The 22,079-nt window shown below is 36.7% G+C and overlaps 1 protein-coding gene across 1 annotated transcript in view; it reads left to right on the forward strand.

The window, feature by feature from the left end:
- Positions 1 to 983, forward strand: part of LOC131050476 (uncharacterized) — a 50,332-nt gene extending 49,349 nt beyond the window's left edge. The window contains exon 5 of the mRNA XM_057984662.1: positions 693 to 983. The gene's annotated coding sequence lies outside the window, so the exon portion shown is untranslated. The remainder of the gene's footprint in view (positions 1 to 692) is intronic.
- The last annotated feature ends 21,096 nt before the right edge of the window (positions 984 to 22,079 follow it).

Genomic DNA, 22,079 nt, shown 5'->3' on the forward strand with positions numbered 1-22,079 from the left:
CGTATATGTGATACTTTAAAGTCTTGAACTTTTTAAAATTTTTTCACCAATTATTTTGTTAATTCTCTAACATTGTGAGGCTCCTTTCGCAATGGCATCAGTGACTATTTTCGAATCTCCTTCCAGGTGTAATCTTGTCACCGAAAGATTTTCTGCTAGTGTGATGGCCAATAATGCTGCTCTTGCCTCTGCCTCATTGTTTGTTCCGTCTAGAAGTCATTGCACTCCTCTGGCCAAGACCCTACCTTCCTCATTCCTTGCAATATACCCTGCTCTTGAAGTCCCTGGGTTCCCTCTCGATGCACCATCAAAATTAATCTTTATCCACCCTGTCTCTAGTTTACTCCACACTGTCCCTTGTTTTGGATCAACTCTAGGATTTATCCTACCAAGCCCATTAACGGGTTGCAACGAAAGTAAAGTTGTTAAGGGTTGTATCATATATAAAGGCTTCTGTTGGGTGTATCTTACTAGGAAGTTTATTTTTGGTATCTAAGCAAATTGTGAGAAGAAACTATAGCTGGTTGGGTATGCCAAAGCAGAATGCCGTCTTTAATGAATTGTATCTAGTCTTATGATGGTATTTATCTTTGTCGTGGATTGTGCATCAGGTCAAAGAATGTAGGCAACAAAACCAAATGGATTAATTATTTCTATGATCACTGCTTAGTAACTTGCATTTGCTTTTTCAGATGGAAGATAAACTCCGTCAGCTAAAAGATTGCCATGAGAATTGAAAGCTGGTGGTCACTGTAGCACAGTTATTTGCTGCCAAAGAATGAACAGAGTTTTTATGGAGGAGGCTGGCAACAACCATAGGAAAACATAATTTAATGGATTTGGGCCTGATTTCAGTGCTTGAATGGTCCTCTCAATCCTATTTATGGGAGTGTAACAAATTTTAGCCCCCATTTTGGGAGGATGAATTTGCATCTGGTATAACTTTTGTCCAGTAATTAAAGTGAAGTCTAATTCCTTGTTCATATGGTGAATAAAGCAAAGCTTGTTGAGTCCTGTATGAAATGAAGAATGTGATAAATTAAGCATATGCAGTTCTAGCGGGTCAAGTGGTTTGTGGGTGGTTGAATGCGTGATCCCCCATGCATCTCGGGGCTGTTACCACTGAGCTTCAGGCCCTCCATATGTTCAAGTTCTGATTGAGTGTGGGTTGATCTTTTAATATGTGCCCATCTTGCTCTATTTATTACTTTGCTTTTATCAATAAGTGCTCTCCTAGTCATTCCTATTAGGAGGTTGTATTGTTATGTTTGTTTGTGCTCTCTTCCTGCACTTGATCTCCATATTGCTATGCTAAACCTGGATTTTAGCAGAATTTCTTTTAGCAATCACTAAAGAAAAGGCCACTAGACTGTTACTAAATTGATGGATTTCAAGCCTCCAACATCCATCATTTTACACGAAACTCCAAATTCTTCAAAAGTTTCAGAGGCCAATGCTAAAGTCCAAGACCCAAAGGTAGAAAATGGTCCATCGCTATAATATCTTTGTATAAACCTAGAACCTATGCTTATGAATGCAGAACATTATTTCCCATCATATTGTTCAACCCCAATGTGCTTTGCAAAGAAAAAAATGTTGCCCAGGAGGAAGAGTTGGGGAAAAAGCTGATATTTAGAATCAAAACTAGAGGATTAGCAACTTTTCATGAGAATCTATAATTGAATAGAAATTGAGTTCTGATTCATTAATAACAATCTCATGCTATTTTAAATGATTTTCTTCTTTATAGGGGCTTTCTACTTTGCCAATCATGTTCAGGTGGTGGCATACCCGAGAGTTTAAACATAGGGAGCATGCCTAATGAGACCATGCGAATTGCTCAGTGATGTTCAGAATCTCAACACTTGTTTATTGAATATTATTGTTTTAAGAGGTGCTATCTCCTGCACATGTACACATATGGTTGAGTTCCTTTAACCTGTGACCTAAGGACATGGTAATAACATTTTACCGTATAGGAGATAATTTTTGTTTCATTAGGGTTGAGATTAAGAGAGGATTGGTAACATTATCATGCTCCAAAAACTTTCCGAGATATGTTTGAGGTTTTAGATTCATAGCAGATTTATAATGCTTGCAAGGCCCATATAAAATTACTCTAGTGGCCATGATGGATTATATTAAGTGTATTGGAATGAAGTACGAATATTGGTTGTTTAGGGTGATTCTACACATGGCGTCCTCCAACCATAGAGATGGGATTCAACTAAATGGTCTCAATAAATGATCAAGCTAGATACAGTGTCTTTTGTTCAAGGCAATAATCATTTGGCATATTGGGAATTGATCTATAATAAGTGCCTTAGAGTCAGGTCTAGTATTGGGTAAATAATTGTTTATGTGATAATGTATAGAGTCAAGTATAGCATTGGATAAATAAATGTTTAAGGTGATAATGTACAGAATCAAGTATAGTATTGAATAAATAAATGTTTATGGTGATAATATATTTTAAATGGTGTTTGAATTTCAAGCTACTTTCAACATGCTTAACAAGAATTGCTTGGAACTGTAAGTACCAAGATGTTGAGAGACCATATGCCTTGTTTTCTACCCAGTGAGTATGTTTGTAAAGCGAAAGAGTCATTTGCAAAATTTTTACTTGAATCATTATAAACATCCATTTTGATTTAAAAACTAGACTAGTTTTGAGCCATTTTTTTATTATATTTCTTTTTGGGAGCCTTTGGATCCAAAAGCTTTTGTTTTGAAGGCATAAGGCTTTCACCTTTTCTTTCAAGTATTCGTTCGCCCTTTTCTTGTATGATGGTACTTGTGGTTAGCAAATGATTGTCATTTTCCTTGATTTGCTATAATAGAGGATGGCAACTAATCCTTCCCTTATGTCTCACCAACTTTGATTAGTCAATTTTGTCTTTTATTCTGAATGAAGATCCTACCTCTAACCATCCTCTGTAATCATTATATTATACATGTCTATTGGTGCTAAGTAATATAATCTCATCTAAAACGACCAAATCTTAAGATTAATTTTAATAAGTATCTTGTGTTGGCTTTTTATATTTTTTTAATGTAGTTTTAAAAAAAATAAAAAAATTTAAGTGCTATCTATTGTGGGGATAACACCCTATATTAATAATAAATAGTATTACATATGCATTGGACCCTCAAAAAGGGTATGGTCCTAACAATAACAAAAACATTATCCAAACATAGCCATTCCACTACATTAACCTCAGAATGGTAGCAATGCGATCACCCAAACTCGCCACCTTTTCGATATTGTTTTCTGACAGCCAGCCCAGATCTTCGTTCATCATCCTTGTAAATGGACCCAAATCACCAGTGGAGACCCCTACACGGAATACGTCCCAAGTGTTGCCCATGAAGTTTTCCTTTTTTGTCCTCAATTCTTTCGCAACAACCTAAAGCTCATCTTCATAGTTTGAGACCTCCATGTCCGAGAGGAAGCACGTTGGGTTGAAGAAAGGACCCAGGATACTCGCCCATTCTTCTTCCACTTCTATGATTGCATTACCTACAACATTACCATCAACTACCCTGACGAACCCGTCCATTTTCTCAATGCAAGCTTCCTTGGACGGAAGAACATCCACTAACAAACAGAGAATGGTTTTGTAGATAAAACCATCACACCAATGCCTCTCTCTGTTGAGCGCTTCCTCAACGATCGCGACAATAGCCGCCTGCCCATTGACTTCAATGTCAAAAAGTCGATCGCATTGTTCTCCTAACCGCTCCTCGCGACACTTGCAACTCAGCCCAAAGTCGTGAACCATGATTCTGTGACAACAGGAAAGGAAGCTTCCTCAAGATACAGATCCAGTCTTTGCAATTTTCTAACCCGAGAACTACCCTGCAGATCATCCATGTTCCTAAAATCGCTGTTCGGGAGACTTTATTGAGGTTGTAGTCTGGGCAAAATCCAAGCAAATCTAAGCAAATCTGCTTGCTCTGTTTGAGAAAAGAAAGGGGAGCGTCGTAATATGTGCGTGTCATCACCTACACCATTTGATGAATCCCTCGGGCTCAACAATTCTCCCGAACACGCAAAGCCAAGAAAGAAAGGCTCTATCCGATCCCTGCCCTAGGGATTGAAGTTTTCTCCCGATTCAAAATCTGCAACAAAGTGTCCAGAATCTCATCCGCCGAAGACAATTGCTTGGAAGAAGGACTGCAGATACCCATGTTGGCCAGACAATCCGCCGTTGAGTTGCCTTCTCGGTAAGAGTGTGATAAAGTACATTCAGATATGGTCCCTAAGAGGAATTGGATCCTAGGGATCCAACATTCTAGCTTCCAGTTCGTGAATCGTTGGTTGGAAATGCCATTTAGGATAACCTGCGAGTCTCCTTCGACTATAACCTTGTGAGCCCCTTTCTCCACACACCATTCTAGGCCTGCTTCAAGTGTTGATACTTATGCAATATTATTGGTTGAAACACCCAATGGGCCATATTTAGCTACCATCATGTCCCCAAACTCGTCACGGATAATTGCCCCAAATCCAGACTCGCTTGGGTTCCCTCTGCAAACCCCATCAAGATTCATTTTCAAAAATCCAGAGGGAGGAGGAATCCACTTAATGTTTTTTCTACAGGATTTTAAGTCTGAGAACTTATAGTCGCTTTTCATCGATAATAGCCAATTGTTTTCCATGGCCATGTCCCATTTTGTCTATGATTTATATATTCTACCAAGAGTCTTGACGTTAACCACTTCTTCGATGGCATGTTTGATCTTTGGTATAAGGACATCAACTTCCATAACCTCATCATTAAAAATACGACGATTTCTCTCCTTCCAAAGGTGCCATGTCAACAAAGATGGACTCACAACCCAAAGAATACCCCATTTTGAATTCTTAGCCGTATTTGGCCAAGAGCATAGGAAATCTTTTAGCGACTGGTTCCTAACCATTTGACACTGTAAACAACCAAGTAGCTAGTCCCAACACTGCTTTGCATAAGGGCACCAAAAGAGCAAGTGCTCGTTCGTCTCTCCACCCCCCTTACATAGCATGCATATACTCGGACCTGAGATGCCAATTAATTTAAGTCTCTCCCCTATAAGAATACGTCCATGTAATGCAATCCACAAAAAAAAACACCAGCCTTAGGAAGAACACTTTTATTCTAACACAGTGCCCCAGGCCACTTAGTATCTTTCTCTCTGTGCCTTTGTAACTTGTATCCCAATTGTACTTTGTACATTCCTGACTTGGCCGCACACCACATCAAACTGTCCTCTTCACAATTGTAGTGAATCTTTTTCTTATTAATGAGCAATTCCTCCAATTTCTTACCATCTGCCTGATTCCAATCTCCCACCTTCTTCCATATAATCAAAGCTGTAGAATTGGGCACTTGATGCATATAATCAGCCACAAATGGGCCAACTGAAGCTTCCACCTGATTGACCCAATCTTGGTCATCAAATGCCTCAGCCAGAGGGGTATCTCCATTCCAAGAATCTCTCCAGAATCTTGCCTTTTTACCATTACCAATTTTCCAGGTCAAATGTTCCGAGATAATTCTCCTACTTTCCCAAATAAATCTCCAAACAAGGGATCCTCCCTCCGAATTTGCTAATGTGAAAATTCTTTCTGGTATTGTGGAATCAAGATATTTTCTGGATAAAATTTTGCACCAAATTTTCTGATGGTGTTTGTACATTTTCCATGCTAGCTTGGCACCAAGTGCAAGATTATGCAAATTCATCTTCCTCATACCAACCCCTCCCTCATCTTTGGTCAAACAGGTCGTATCCTAGTTTATCAAAGGGTTTTTCTTCTTGTCTTTAGACCCTTCCCACAAGATTTTTTTAAGAAGTCCAAGATCATTTGCTGCTTTGGAGGATAATTTGAAGCATGACATATAATAGATAGATACTGCCGACAATACCGATTTGATCATTTGGATCCTTTCGGCTTGAGAGAGCCATTTATTTTTCCACATAGCCGCTTTCAAATGACATTTGTTGATCACCTCCTCCCAGATCTTGTTTTGGAATCTTCCTGCAGATAGTTGCACTCCAAGATATTTGATAGGAAACTCACCTATTTGAAATCCTAAAATATTTGCAATTTTTAATTGAGTTCTCTTATTGGTGTTGATGAAGTAGACCACAAACTTGGATTTGTTCATGCTTTGTCTTGAGCCTATCTCATATTCCTCCAAGATGACTTTGATAGTCTTTGCTTCCCTTTCCGAGGGTTCTCCAAAAATAATAGTATCATCAACAAATTGGGAATGAGATATGGGATTTAGGTCTACATGAATAGAAACACCTTTCCATCTTCCCAAATCTACTAACTTTTTGATATTTCTACCAAGAGCCTCTGCCATCAGAACAAACAGAAAGGGTGACAGGGGATCTCCTTGTCTTAACCCGTTAGAGGCTCAAAAAAAACTACACACCGAGCCATTAACAATGATCGAAAACAGAAAAGACCAAAATACCTGGTCATAAGCTTTGCTAACATCAAGCTTCACAATCACACCATGCTTCGTATTTCTACTCATGGAGTGAATGGTTTCTGCTGTAGTTATAATGATGTCTGAGAACTCCCTCCCTGGAGTGAATCGATGTTGTTCAGGAGAAATCAACTTAACCAATATAGACTTCAATCTATTGACCATAGACTTAGATATGATTTTGTACAAAGAGTTGCACAACGAAATTGGTCTGTAATTGGCCATGGATTCGCAAATCTGCTTTTTGGGGATTAAAACAATCATGGTGTTATTTATTTCTTTGACAAATTTAACTTTCTTACAGAATTCTTCAACTACCTTCTAGATGTCTTCTCTCATGAAGCACCAGCATTTCTGAAAGAATTCCATGGTCACTCGTTTGGCCCTGTAGCCTTGTGGGGGTGAAGTGCAAAAGTGGCTTCTTTGATTTCTTTGATTGTGAAGGGGCACATAAAAAATTCGTTGTCCTCCAGAGTTAGTTCTTTATCAATAACCTCCAATAAATTTGAAAAACCACCGTGAATCTAATCATCCTCTGATCTCAAAATCTGTTTCAAATATTCGACTGCAATTTCCTCGATCTCCTCTGGCTTTGAGGTTTGCATCCCTATCGAGTTCTTAATGGAATCAATTCTGTTTTGACCTCTTTTGGCCTTTACCGAAGCATGAAAGAACTTACGGTTCAAATCTCCTGCATTAATCCATCCACAATTCCCTAGATTTTTCTCGCCAATATATTTCCTCTCGAAGAAAAATTTCAGCAAGACCATTTTTTAGCTGTTTTTCCTTTAAGAAATCAGCTTCCGACATGCCATTGACAATGATCAAACTATTAAGACAATCAAGCTCCTCTATTCTAATTTTCTCAAAAAAAATGTTTTTGAAAGAAGCCACATTCCACAGTTTAATTTTGTCTTTGATACTTTATCCTCTGCGAAAAACAAAAGCTAGGTGTACCAACAAAAATGTTACTCTCCAGCCACCACTCCTCTAAGTTTTTGAAAAAATTAACATCCCTCCACCACATGCTTAAAAACTTGAAATTCCCTTTGACCTTGACTTGAGAGTGTTAATTTTGTAACATCGGTCGTGCTATTTCATGCTTCCGATATATATTAATTTGATTACATATACTAATATGTTAAACTGTAGTATATACGTAAACAAATGATAAATAAAACCAAAGTTAACTTATCACATTTGACCAACGGTTACACTGTTCATGGTATCAAGTGGTAGAGCGATTCTCAAACGTCGCACTCCTTCCGATTGGGTAAGTAAACAATGATTAGTTTATGTCCTGTGTTGAGAGGTACGCAGGGAAGAGATGTGTCTTCCCACGTGGGAAGACATATCTCTTCACTATGTAACCCCTCATCCACTTATATAACATGCTTACATTGAGGAGGATGCACACACCGAAATTGATAAGTGTGGTGCATCTTTAAAATCACACTATAGCAAATAAAAATACAACTTTCAGATCATATCTCCATCTCTTCTATTTTGATCACAAAATTTTGAAAGAACTTAACATGGTATCAGAGCGAAGTTAAGGAAGATCATATTAAAATTCTGTAATGATCTCATAGACTTTCACCAGGCTCTTACTAGATCACATTCCTATAAATCCTAATGGCAACCGAAGTTAGGTTTGAAGATAGATTAGATGGAGCATCAAATTTTGTATCTTGGAAATTCAAAATCATGCTTGTTTTGAAAGAAAATAAAATTGACTCCCATGTCAAAAGTGAAATTCCTGAACCCTCTGATGATACAAAGAAAATTCAGTGGAGCAAGGAAAGTGAGAAGGCCCTTAAGATAATTGTGGATTCAGTGAGAGACCACATTGTGCCAGTTATTTCTAAATATGAGACGGCCTTTCAGATGTTCAAAACACTAGCTGATATTTATGAAATCAACCACACTAGCAGGGCTCTCACCCTAAAGAATCAACTACACCATATAAAGATGAATAAAGGAGAAACAGTTACATCCTATTTCTTAAGGATCACTGAGCTTAGGGATCAACTATCCACTATTGGACATCTAGTAGCCAACAAAGAACTTCCTATGATGGCCCTAAATGGACTTCCTACCTCATGGGGATCGGTCATTCCAGGAATCAGTGCTCGTTCTAAATTTCTTAAGTTTGATAGATTGAAAACCGATTGCATTCAAGAGGAATCTCGGCTTGTCACAAGAGGAATAAAACAAAACAATCGCAATGAAGACATTCAAGTTCTAAACTCTAATTCCCACAAGAAAGGAAAGAAGAAGAACTTTAAAAGAAAGAGGGACAACAACTCAAATGGGAAGAGGTCTTCAAAGAAGAAGAGAGACATTTTTGAAGTACAATGTTTCAGATGTGACCAATATGGGCACTATGCAATGAAGTGCCCAGACAGGATCAATAAACAAGCTTCAATGGCATAAATTAAGAAAGGGAGTAATTCCGAGAAGCTAGTCTTCTACTCAACCCTCTCTAGTCAAGCCACCTCCAGTTTAAACACATGGGTGATTGACAACGGGGCATCTTGACACATCACTGGATTTCGTGAGCACCTAGATACACTTGTGGAAAATTCAAATGAAGAAGTGACAATTGGTGATGACTCAAATTATCCAGTTATGGGAATAGGAACCTGCAATATCAACCTAAAGTCAGGCATATCCCTACAACTGACTGGAGTTCTATTTGTACTTGGTATAAAGAGAAACCTTGTCCGAGTTTCTTCACTTGAAAATAAGGGTTATAGATTAACCTTTATGGAAGGAAAGGTTACTTGCTTGGCCAAAGAACTTCACCATCAAGAAAGCCCACACCATTGGAGTAAGACAAGGGAGCCTCTACAGACTTTGCACTACTCCACCTCTAGCCTTGATTCATGAGACTCCAGATTCAAATGAACTTTGGCACAGAAGATTAGGGCACCTTCATTTCCATGCCCTAACTAAGATAGAGTAGATGGTGATTGGCTTACCCAAGCTAAGTAAAAAATCTGAAGGAGCCTGCAAAGGGTGTGCCTTGGGAAAGAATACTAAAGGGTCTGTTAATTCTAGCAACAGTAAATCCAAAAATGTATTAGAATTAGTTCATTTTGATTTATGTGGACCCATGTCTGTACCCTCATAAGGGGGATTTTTATATTATGTAATATTTGTAGATGATTATTCTAGGAAGACTTGGATATATTTTCTGAGGTACAAAGAGTCTGAGGAAATCCTTTCTAAATTTAAGGAATTCAAAGCTCTTGCAGAAAATATGACAGGTTAGAAAATCATAACCTTAAGAACAAACAATGGGGGGGAATACACTTCTGATATGTTTAACGATTATTGTATAAATGCTGGGATTAAGAGGGAGTTAACTGTACCTTATAACCCACAACAAAATGGGGTAGCTGGAAGAAAGAATGGGACTATAGTAGAAACTGCTAGGGCTATGTTGTTTGACCAAAATATAGAAACCTCATTTTGGGCTGAAGCATCTAGGATAACTGTGTACATTTAAAATAGATGTCCTCATTCTTTTCTTGACAATAAAACCCCTGAAGAAGCCTTTACTGGTAACAAACCTGGCATAAGTCCTTTCCGGATCTTTGGGTGTCTAGTCTATATTCATGTCCCCAAAGAAAAGAGGTCAAAGTTAGAACCTTTTGGAAATAAAGGAGTATTTGTTGGGTACAGTGAAACCTCTAAAGCCTACATAATATACATACCTGGTCAAAGACAAATTGAACTAAGCAAAGATGTCATCTTTGAGGAAGACATAACATTCAGGAGGTCCAAAAACTCTAATGATTTGGAACACCAAGATCCTCCTACAAGCTTGGATGAGGATTCCACCCCTAAGATTCAGAGGGAGACCCCTGAAGATGCTGAGCATGAAGTTCAAGGCTTACCTTTAGAAGAACATTATCTCGAAACTAGGAAGAGACCACTTTGGGCTAAAAAGATGCTTCAAGAAGCTGAAAATTATGCTGCTCCAAAGGGGACCTTTAGAGAAAGTAAGAGACCTAACCTATTTTCCAGTTATATTGCCTTGATGAGTGAAATCATTGATGCAGAACCTTCCTGTGTTGGAGATGCGCTCAAGCATGAAGTTTGGAAAGATGCTATGTCAGAAGAGTATCAGTCAATTCTGAAAAATGATGTCTGGGATATTGTGCCTAGGCCTAAAGACAAATCTGTGCTATCTTCTAAATGGCTCTTCAAAATCAAACATGTAGTAGATGTCATCATTGAGAAGCACAAAGCAAGGTTTGTTGCCAGAGGTTTCTCACAGAAAGAAGGTATTGACTATGAAGAGACATTTGCTCCTGTTGCCAGATACACTTCTGTCGGAGCAGTTTTGGCTATTGCAGCATCTAAAGGATGGAAAGTCCATCAAATGGATGTCAAGACTTCTTTTCTGAATGGTAAGATTGAAAAAGAAGTTTATTTGGAGCAACCTGAAGGTTTTGTGATTCATAAGGCTGAATCACATGTTTGTAGATTAAAGAAAACTCTTTATGGACTAAAACAGGCCCCCAGAGCATGCTATGAAATAATTGATCACTATCTCTTGGAATTAGGGTTTTCCAAGAATGAAGCAGATCCAAATCTCTACTACAAGGTAATCAATGATGAATTATTAATTCTTATTCTTTATGTTGATGATCTACTAATCACAGGAGAGGATAATTGTATTTCTTCATGTAAGAAAGAATTAGCCTCTGAGTTTGATATGAAAGATCTATGAATTCTTCACTACTTCCTTGGATTGGAAGTTTGGCAACAGACAGATGGTATAATCCTTAATAAAGGAAAATACACCATTGATATACTAAAGAGATTTAGAATGTTGGATTGTAGATCCATACCACACCTATGGAGACAAATCTGCACAAGCTAAAGGAAACAATTGTAGAATCAGAGTTTGCAGATCCTACACTCTACAGACAAATTATTGGATCTCTGATGTATTTGGTAAACAAAAGACCTGATATATGTTATGCTGTTAATGCACTAAGTTAGTTCACGTGTGAACCCAGAGAAATACATCTTGTTGTTGCAAAGCATATTCTGAGATATCTTCGAGGAACTATTGGTTTTGGTTTGAAATATAAACATTTAGAACTTGACCTACATGGATTCACTGATTCTGATTGGGCTGGAAGCATAATTGACAGGAAAAGCACATCAGGATGTTGCTTTAGTTTAGGATCAGGAATGATCTCATGGATATGTAGAAAACAGTCTTCAGTTGCTCAGAGTTCTACAGAAGTTGAATACATTGCAGCTTCCATGGGAGCAAGAGAAGCTATATGGCTCTGGAAATTGCTTGTAGGACTGTTTGGTCAGCCCTTAAATCCTACTGTCATCTACTGTGACAATCAGAGTTGCATCAAGCTTTCAATGAATCTAGTATTTCATGACAGGTCTAAACACATTGAGATTCCTTATCACAATGTTCGAGATATGGTGGAAAGGAATGTGATTCGACTGAATTATATTAGTACAGGTGATCAGATTGCAGAGATTCTTACCAAGCCTCTCTCCAGGATCAAGATTGAACACTTTAGAGATAAACTTGGTATGGTTGAAAATGTTATTTAATTTTGAGATAGAGTCTCATTTATTTTGATATACTAATATATTTAAAGATGTTTAGTGTGTAAACTCTTTTATTTGTCATGTGTGTGACTCCATGACTGCATGGGCCTTCTGTGAACATTATTGAAGGGTGACGACTTTTCAATAACGAACACTTGTTTCAAATTGATATTGTAAGGTGACGATTTTATAATTATCAATTTAACTATCTTGATGGATATCATCTGACTTGATATTTGTGGACATGTCATGATAGTATATATATCTCTGAAACATTATGGTAGATATCTGTTGGTTGATATCATTAAATAAACCATAATTATGATAGAGATCTTCATGGTGAATATTATGAACATAATATTCGTGGACATGCCATGAAATCATTATCAGTATGGTAGGCATCATGTGACTTGATGCCAGTGCACATACCTTACTTGATAACTATGAGTTATGGTGAGTATCATGAGACTTGATATTCATTATTGAACCATATCTCTGAATTTCACTATGGTGTGATATTTCTTCTCTTCACAATTAATGGATGAATTGTGATGTTTTCTCTAAACATGAAATGTGTTCTCCCTAGTTAAGAGGGAGTGTTAATTTTGTAACATCGATCGTGCTATTTCATGCTTGCGATATATATTAATTTGATGACATATACTAATAAGTTAAACTGTAGTATATTCGTTAACAAATGATAAATAAAACCAAAGTTAACTTATCACATTTGACCAACGGTTACACCGTTCATGGTATCAGGTGGTAAAGCGATTCTCAAACAAGTCGCACTCCTTCCGATTGGGTAAGTAAACAATGATTAGTTTATGTGTTGTGGTGAGAGGTACATAGGGAAGATATGTGTCAACCCATGTGGGAATACATATCTCTTCACTACGTAACCCCTCATCCACTTATATAACATGCTTACATTGAGGAGGATGCACACACCGAAATTGATAGGTGTGGTGCATCTTTAAAATCACGCTATAGCAGATAAAAATACAACTTTCAGATCATATCTCCATCTCTTCTATTTTGATCACAAAATTTTGAAAGAACTTAATAGAGAGTCATTGAGGGAAATTTGTATCGGAAAGTGATTTGAAAGGGAAAAAGGAAGGATACGTGATTCCAAATTAAAAGAAGATTCCACCCAAAACAGACCAACAAAAGTCCTATCAAGCCTCTCTGAAATGCTTGCAAACTTTGCTCTTCTATTGGTCCAAGTAAAACAACCATTTTTCGGAACCACGTCAAAAAGATTGTTGTTTGACACAAATTCCCTGAAATCTTGCATAACTTGATTGGTCATTCTTAAACCACCCTTCTTTTCATCAATATCTAGCAATGCATTGAAATCCCCTGCCACCAACACTTTCTTACAATCTAAAATTTTGTTTAGCTCCGATAGTTCAATCCATACTTTGAGTTTGTCCTCTGTTTTGGTAGGCCCATATACATTACACAATGGGAATTCGACATCTTCTATTAAAAATTTGACCCAACAAAAAATCTAATTCTCAGATTTCTGAATCAATTTATTGGAAACTTTATCAGGATCCCATAGAATAGCCAATCCACCTGTAGAACCATTGGCTTCTTGAAAAAACCATCCCAATTTTTACATGAAAGAAGAAATTTTGATGCTTTTTCCATGTTAAGCTTGGTTTCCTGCAACAGGATAATTTCACTCTATAGTCTAATTAAAGCACTTTTGACCAAGCGAGTTTTGTCAGGGGTAGAGAGTCCCCTGACATTCCAAGTAGTTATTCTCATTTCTCTCCAAGGGAGAGTCCATCTCCCTTGGTTTTTCTCATGAAATCCAACACACTAATAATACCTTTCTCTTTGAACCTATCTTCCCTCTTCTGTCTATTGCTTTTCCTACCTCTGCCACCTTTAGCCTTACCCAACAGAATGTTTGTTGATTGGCTAATACTTCTTGGATCGGTGTTGATGAATTCATTATCCAAATGAAATTCATCTCCCAATTCCAAGTCGTAATTAATTTCATTGTCTGAAAAACCTTTGAGATCTAGACTGGACAGGGGCAATCTAACCTCATCCTCGATAGCGGCTCCCGATCGTGCACTAGAACACACATGCTTAGGAGAAGAAGATTTAGAACCCAAATTTAAGGTTTTGTTAGTGACAACCCCTTTATTTGCATTTGTAACCGTTAACTAACTGTTTGACTTCTCTACCCACTTCTTGGCATTCCTTCCAAGTTTGACAAAGACTCTGCAATCTACGCTTTGATGGTTCTTTAAGCCGCATCTCCCACAAGTCGGATAATGCTCTTCGACTTCCACTTGCTGCATCCAAACATTATCCCCTAACAAAAGTGAAAGATGTAAGGGGATTTTTTGAACAACCACTATCTTCATCCTCGCGTACAAGTATGAGTCGCTTTCCGAGATTCCATTATCAATATCAATCAAGTGTCCAACATTCTTCCAGTTTTTTCAAGGCATGAATCATTCCAATATTCTAGAGGAAGATTGTATAGTCTAATCCATACAGGGTGATTGTAAACCACCAATGGTAATGGGTTGAAATTGGGCTGTCAAGGCTGCAAATAAAGCGGACATTCCTCCACAAACCAATTCTGTTGTGATAAGATTTTGTTTCTTACATCTTCATCCGAGAAAATTACAATGAAAAAACCTTTAGGCATGATTTTAATAACTACTTTGGAATCCCAATTATTGAACACCCATTCTTTTATTATGTTTCCACTGAATCTGAGACCAATAAATTTGTCAATAACTGCATGTTTTGTCCACATATCCAAATCCTCCTCCACTTCGTTTGAAACGTTTATTTCCACTGCTGCCGCTTTCGCTTCTGTTGATATTTCTTTGTTGCCGTTATTACCAGGGATCAAATGTTCTCTCCAACCATTCTTGTTAGGGAATCCTCCATACTGAAACTGCCCTTGAAACCCTCAAAACCTGCTCCTCACCATTCTCTTGTCACCCTCCCGAAAATGATGTTGGTTTTTTTAATGTAGTTATAATAGTTTGTTTGAGAAATTAAAAAATATACTTATCAAAATAGAGAAAAAATAATGGATGTAGTAAAGTTTTGAGTTACCAAAAAAAATTGAAAGAAAAAGATTTCTATATGAACAGTGATGTTTTTGTTAACTTTATTTTTTAATATCTTATTATCAACTAAATTATAATGTCAATTTTTACAAAATATTACATTTTTTTTTTAATTTTAAAAAAATATAAATATACAATAAACTAAAAAGTCTACATTCCATTAATTTACATAATTTAAAAATCCAAAACATATATATAAGTAATTACACGATTCATTGTAAATCTAATCTAAATTCAATAAAGTTATTATCACTATATAAATTTTATTGCTCTTCAAATTTTCAACATTTACACATAATGTTGTTGAACACGAGTCTTTAATTTATGGATTACAATTAGTTGTACAAAAGAAAGTTAAAATGTAGGTATTAAGAGACTCAAATGTTATCACTAAATAAGGATTCAATACAAATGCGAGAATAAATGTTTATCTGACTATTACAATTCTAAGTGATAGTAAGAGTGCCATAAGTTTGGAAAAGCTTCTAAACTTTCATGCAAGGATAAAGCATGCGTATGTCCAATGCTATTTTGTTCATGACATGCTAGATTATGGGAGGGTGAAGTTGAAGAAATTTGACACTTTGTAGAATGTTATAGGTGCTTTGACAAAAAGCTACTTAGCATACAAGAGTTTAGGTAGTGTTATGAGCCTATGGTTCTCTTGATCCCTAACACTTAGTTGATGGTGTTAGTGCTCCCTTTTCTCTTGCAAGGCATTCGACAAGTGGGAGAATTTTAAGAAAGGTGTCTCTTCCTTGCTTCTTAAGTCAAGATTATAAAATGTACTTTTTAGGATTTAAATATAACTTGAATTTTGAGTTATAGAGTTAGTTTTTGGTCAAAATATATTTTTTGGGTTATTTAGTGTTGCTTCTTAAATTCTTGTGTTAAGTTCTTTCAAAATTCTGTGATCAAAATAGAAGAGATGGAGATATGATTTGAAAGTTGTATTTTATCTGCTATAGCATGTTTTAAAGATGCAACACACTTATCAATTTCGGTGTATGCATCCTCCTCAATGTAAGCATGCTATATAAGTGGATGAGGGGTTACATAGTGAAGAGATATGTCTTCCCACGTGGGAAGACACATCTCTTCCCTATGTACCTCTCACCACAATATATAAACTAGTCACTGTTTACTTACCCGATCAGAAGGAGTGTGACTTGTTTGAGAATCGCTTTACCACCGGATACCATGAACGGTGTAACCGTTGGCCAAATATATATATATATATATATATATATATATATATATATATATATATATATATATATATATATATATATATATATATATATATATATATATATATATATATATATATATATATATTATTATGATCAACGTTACAAAATTTATCACTTCCTCTTAACTAGGGAGGACACATTTCATATTAGAGAAAACATCACAATTCATCCATTGATTGTGAAGAGAGGAGATATCACACCATAGTGATATTCAGAGATATGGTTCAATAATGAATATCAAGTCTCATGATACTCACCATAACTCATAGTTATCAAGTAAGATATGTGCATTGGCATCAAGTCACATGATGCCTACCATACTGATAATGATGTCATGGCATGTCCACAAATATTATGTTCATAATATTCACCATGAAGATCTCTATCATAATTATGGTTTATTTAATGATATCAACCAACATATATCTACCATAATGTCTCAGAGATATATATACTATCATGACATGTCCACATATATCAAGTCACATGATATCCATCAAGATAGTTAAATTGATAATTGTAAAATCGTCACCTTACAATATCAGTTTGAAACAAGTGTTCATTATTGAAAAGTCGTCACCCTTCAATAATGTTCACAGAAGGCCCATGCAGTCATGGAGTCACACACATGACAAATAGAAGAGTTTACACACTAAACATTTTTAAATATATTAGTATATTAGAATAAATGAGACTCTATCTCAAAATTAAATAACATTTTCAACCATACCAAGTTTATCTCTAAAGTGTTCAATCTTGATCCTGGAGAGAGGCTTGGTAAGAATGTCTGCAATCTGATCACCTGTGCTAATATAATTTAGTCGAATCACATTCCTTTCCACCATATCTCGAACATAGTGATAAGGAATCTCAATGTGTTTAGACCTGTCATGAAATACTGGATCCATTGAAAGCTTGATGCAACTCTGATTGTCACAGTAGATGAAAATAGGATTTAAGGGCTGACCAAACAGTCCTACAAGCAATTTCCGGAGCCATACAACTTCTCTTGCTCCCATGGAGGCTGTAATGTATTCAGCTTCTGTAGAACTCTGAGCAACTGAAGACTGTTTTCTACATATCCATGAGATCATTCTTGATCCTAAACTAAAGCAACATCCTGATGTGCTTTCCTGTCAACTATGCTTTCAACCCAATTAGAATCAGTGAATCCATATAGGTCAAGTTCTACATGTTTATATTTGAAACCAAAACCAATAGTTCCTCAAAGATATCTTAGAATATGCTTTGCAGCAACAAGATGCATTTCCCTGGGTTCACACATGAACTGACTTAGTGCATTTAGAGCATAACATATATCAGGTCTTGTGTTTACCAAATACATCAGAGATCTAATAATCTGTCTGTAGAGTGTAGGATCTGCAAACTTAGATTCTGCAGCTGTTTCCTTTAGCTTGTGCAGATTTGTCTCCATAGGTGTATTTTCCTTGATTAAGGATTATACCATCTGCCTGCTGCCAAACTTCCAATCCAAGGAAGTAGTGAAGAATTCTTAAATCTTTCATATCAAACTTAGAGGCTAATTCTTTCTTACATCGAGAAAAACAATTATCCTCTCCAGTGATTAGTAGATAATCAACATAAAGAATAAGAATTAATAATTCACCATTGATTACCTTGTAGTAGAGATTTGGATCTGCTTCATTCTTGAAAAACCCTAATTCCAAGAGATAGTGATCAATTCTTCCATACCATGCTCTGGGGGCCTGTTTCAGTCCATAAGAGCTTTCTTTAATCTGCAGACATGTGATTCAACCTTATGAATCACAAAACCTTCAGGTTGCTCCAAATAAACTTCGTCTTCAATCTTACCATTTAGAAAAGCAGTCTTGACATCCATTTGATGGACTTTCCATCCTTTAGATGCTGCAATAGCCAAAACTGCTCGGACAAAAGTTTATCTCGCAACAGGAGCAAATGCTTCTTCATAGTCAATACCTTCTTTCTTTGAGAAACCTCTGGCAACAAACCTTGCTTTGTGCTTATCAATGCTGCCATCTGCTGCATGTTTGATTTTGAAGAGCCATTTAGAAGATACCACAGATTTGCTTTTAGGCCTAGGCACAATATCCCAGACATCATTTTTCAAAATTGATTGATACTCTTCTGACATAGCATCTTTCCAAACTTGATGCTTGAGCGCATCTCCAACACAGGAAGGTTTTGCACCAATGATCTCACTCATCAAGGCAGTATAACTGGAAAATAGGTTAGGTCTCTTACTTTCTTTGAAGGTCCCCTTTGGAGCAACATATTTTTTCAGCTTCTTGAAGCATCTTTTTAGCCCAAAGTGGTCTCTTCCTAGTTTCGGGTTAATTTTCTTCTAAAGGTAAGCCTTGAACTTCATGCTCAACATCTTCAGGGGTCTCCCTCTGAATCTCAGGGGTGGAATCCTCATCCAAGCTTGTAGGAGGATCTTGGTGTTCTAATTCATTAGAGCTTTTGGACCTCTTGAATGCTATGTCTTCCTCAAAGATGACATCTCTGCTTAGTTCAATTTGTCTTTGACTAGGTATTTATATTCTGTAGGCTTTAGAGGTTTCACTGTACCCAATAAATACTCCTTTCTTTTCAGAAGGTTCTAACTTTGACCTCTTTTCTTTGGGGACATGAATATAGATTGGACACCCAAAGATCCGGAAATGACTTATGTCAGGTTTGTTGCCAGTAAAGGCTTCTTTAGGGGTTTTATTGTCAACAAGAGAATGAGGACATCTATTTTGAATGTACATAGCTGTCCTAGATGCTTCAGCCGAAAATGAGGTTTCTATATTTTGGTCAAACAACATAGCCCTAGCAACTTCTACTATAGTTCTATTCTTTCTTTTAGCTACCCCATTTTGTTGTGGGTTATAAGGTACAGTTAACTCCTTATTAATCCCAACATTTATACAATAATCTTTAAACATATCAGAAGTGTATTCCCCCCCCCATTTTCTGTTCTTAAGGTTATGATTTTCTTACCTATCATATTTTCTGCAAGAGCTTTGAATTCCTTAAATTTAGAAAGGATTTCTCCAGACTCTTTGTACCTCGGAAAATATATCCAGGTCTTCCTAGAATAATCATCTACAAATATTACATAATATAAAAATCCCCCTTATGAGGGTAGAAACATGGGTCCACATAAATCAGAATGAACTAATTCTAATACATTTTTGGATTTACTGTTGCTAGAATTAACAGACCCTTTAGTATTCTTTCCCAAGGCACACCCTTTGTAGGCTCCTTCAGATTTTAACTTAGCTTGGGTAAGCCGATCACCATCTTCTCTATCTTAGGTAGGGCATGGAAATGAAGGTGCCCTAATCTTCTGTGCCAAAGTTCATTCGAATCTGGAGTCTCATGAATCGAGGCTAGAGGTGGAGTGGTACAAAGTCTGTAGAGGCTCCCTTGCCTTACTCCAATGGTGTGGGCTTTCTTGATGGTGGAGTTATTTGGCCAAGCAAGTACCTTTCCTTCCATAAAGGTTAATTTGTAACCCTTATCTTCAAGTGCATAAACTGAGACAAGGTTTCTCTTTATACCAGGTACAAATAGAACTCCAGCCAGCTCTAGGGATATGCCTGACTTTAGGTTGATATTGCAGGTTCCTATTCCCATAACTGGATAATTTGAGTCATCACCAATTGTCACTTCTTCATTTGAATTTTCCTCAAGTGTATCTAGGTGCTCACGAAATCCACTGATGTGTCGAGATGCTCCGATGTCAATCACCCATGTGTTGAAAATGGAGGTGACTTGACTAGAGAGGGCTGAGTACAAGACTAGCTTCTCGGAATTACTCCCTTCCTTAATTTCTGCCATTGAAGCTTGTTGTTTGATCTTGTTTGGACACTTCATTGCATAGTGCCCATATTGGTCACATCTGAAACATTGTACTTCAGAAATGTCTCTCTTCTTCTTTGAAGACCTCTTCCCATTTGAGTTGTTGTCCCTCTTTATTGTGGGAATTAAAGTTTAGAACTTGAATGTCTTCATTACCATTGTTTTGTTTTATTCCTCTTGTGACAAGCGGAGATTCCTCTTGAATGCAATCAGTTTTCAATCTATCAAACTTAGGAAATTTAGAACGAGCACTGATTTCTTGAATGAATGATTCCCATGAGGTAGGAAGTCCATTTAGGGCCATCATAGAAAGTTCTTTGTTGTCTACTAGATGTCCAATAGTGGATAGTTTATCCCTAAGCTCAGTGATCCTCAAGAAATAGGATGTAACTGTTTCTCCTTTATTCATCTTTATATGGTGTAGTTGATTCTTTAGGGTGAGAACCCTGCTAGTGTTGTTGATTTCATAAATGCCAACTAGTGCTTTGAACATCTGAAAGACCGTCTCATATTTAGAAATGACTGGTACAATGTGGTCTCTTACTGAATCCACAATTATCTTAAGGGCCTTCTCATTGTCCTTGCTCCACTGAATTTTCTCTGTATCATTAGAGGGTTCAGGAATTTCACTTTTGACATGGGTGTCAATTTTATTTTATTTCAAAACAAGCATGATCCTAAATTTCCAACATAGAATCTTTGATGCTCCATCTAATCTATCTTCAAACCTAACTCCGGTTGTCATTAGGATTATGGGAATGTGATCTTAGCAAGAGCCTGGTGAAAGTTTATGAGATCGTTACAGAATTTTAATATGATCTTCCTTAACTTGGCTCTGATACCATGTTAAGTTCTTTCAAAATTCTATGATCAAAATAGAAGAGATGGAGATATGATTTGAAAGTTGTATTTTATCTGCTATAGCGTGTTTTAAAGATGCACCACACTTATCAATTTTGGTGTATGCATCCTCCTCAATGTAAGCATGCTATATAAGTGGATGAGGGGTTACGTAGTGAAGATATATGTCTTCCCACATGGGAAGACACATGTCTTTCCTACTTACCTCTCACCACAGTATATAAACTAGTCACCGTTTACTTACCTGATCAGAAGGAGTGCGACTTGTTTGAGAATCGCTTTACCACCCAATACCATGAACGGTGTAACCGTTGGTCAAACACGATAAGTTAACTTTGGTTTTATTTATCATTAGTTAATGTTAACATATTAGTATATGTAATCATATATATATATATATATATATATATATATATATCGAAAGCATGGAATACTACGACCGACGTTACAAAATTTAACAGCTTGTTGCATAGATATTTTTTTTAATTTCTAAAATTTACAAAAAAGAGGCTCTAATGGCCTCCCAAATTAGAAGTTTAACTTCCAAAATTTGGGCCTCACATACCAGAAATATAAAAAACATTTAGGATACATAAACAAGATGTAAGAGGGAGCTATACACGTTGACCAACTTATGGCATGGGCTTTGATGTTTCATAAGACATCTCTAAATGGAAACAATTAATGAAAAGTGGAAAACCAAGCTAGTGAGTGGATTATGATATGCTTGTGATAAGTGTAAGGAATACATTATTTTAGCTTGCGAACGTATCTTGATATTGGGTGTTGATTTTTTGATTAGGTATTTGGGCACCACATGTTGGGGTGGTTTTAGCTCCTATTTTTATAATTACCATTTGATGGCTTCATGCATTACTTTCATATTTATTAGGTGCTTGAGATGGAGATTTAGGGATAGGAAGTTT

This window comes from Cryptomeria japonica, chromosome 1 (genome assembly GCF_030272615.1).
Source record: "Cryptomeria japonica chromosome 1, Sugi_1.0, whole genome shotgun sequence".
In the NCBI taxonomy this organism is placed as follows: domain Eukaryota; kingdom Viridiplantae; phylum Streptophyta; class Pinopsida; order Cupressales; family Cupressaceae; genus Cryptomeria; species Cryptomeria japonica.